Source organism: Thalassophryne amazonica, chromosome 7 (genome assembly GCF_902500255.1).
Source record: "Thalassophryne amazonica chromosome 7, fThaAma1.1, whole genome shotgun sequence".
NCBI lineage: Eukaryota > Metazoa > Chordata > Actinopteri > Batrachoidiformes > Batrachoididae > Thalassophryne > Thalassophryne amazonica.
The window spans coordinates 38,594,070-38,595,100 of record NC_047109.1 but is presented as its reverse complement, the minus strand read 5'-3'; the positions used below and the strand labels follow the sequence as shown (position 1 = coordinate 38,595,100).

Below are 1,031 nucleotides of genomic sequence, written 5' to 3'. Positions count from 1 at the left end.
CACAGAACCTTGTGGAACTCCATAATTAACCTTAGTCTGTGAAGAAGATTCCCCATTTACATGAACAAATTGTAATCTATTAGATAAATATGATTCAAACCACCGCAGCGCAGTGCCTTTAATACCTATGGCATGCTCTAATCTCTGTAATAAAATTTTATGGTCAACAGTATCAAAAGCAGCACTGAGGTCTAACAGAACAAGCACAGAGATGAGTCCACTGTCTGAGGCCATAAGAAGATCATTTGTAACCTTCACTAATGCTGTTTCTGTACTATGATGAATTCTAAACCCTGACTGAAACTATTCAAATAGACCATTCCTCTGCAGATGATCAGTTAGCTGTTTTACAACTACCCTTTGAAGAATTTTTGAGAGAAAAGGAAGGTTGGAGATTGGCCTTTTCTAGCATATTACCCGCTGTGGACCATAGTACACACCAGGTGTCAGCTGCCGATGTTTGTGCAGCACCTACCTGCGCAGCTCATGACCTCCCCATGGTGTCGACGTCAGCTCCTTCCAGGTGCAGACGCTAATCCTCCGCCGTCGCTCACCCAGTGCTCCCACACAGCTCTCAGCGTCAACCTAAACACTCTGCTCACACTGATTTCCAAGGGTTGAAGCTCTTTTGTTAGCCCTCCCGGAATAACAGCAAGCACCGTGTTCGTCTGCTTCACACGCTGTTTCACAATCATTGTCTGTGTGAGGTGAGGAATATGCGTCCAATGTTCTGTTCTCTGATTGGTTATCACGACCAGTGTGACCTATAGGGCAGCCGCCATACTACAGTGCCCATGATGCATTGCATTTCCGTTTCCGGTGGCCATTTTAAAACATAGAGCGACTCTGTCATGTAAAATTGTTTTATTACTGTAAATTAATTGAGAATCTACCGGTATATTTTTCATTTATAAGTCGCTCTGGAGTATAGGTCGCACCCCTGGCCAAAACATGTGAAAAAGTGCAACATATAGTCTGAAAAATACGGTAAAACTATTTTTATACTGTGCCTAAAACTCTCGTAAATATAT

The 1,031-nt window shown here is 42.8% G+C and overlaps 1 long non-coding RNA gene across 1 annotated transcript; it reads left to right on the top strand.

The window, feature by feature from the left end:
* Window positions 1-528: 528 nt before the first annotated feature.
* LOC117513261 lies at window positions 529-829 on the top strand. The gene is made up of 2 exons (XR_004561519.1): window positions 529-579; window positions 708-829. It is a non-coding gene; the product is annotated as an uncharacterized LOC117513261 (long non-coding RNA).
* Window positions 830-1,031: the final 202 nt, after the last annotated feature.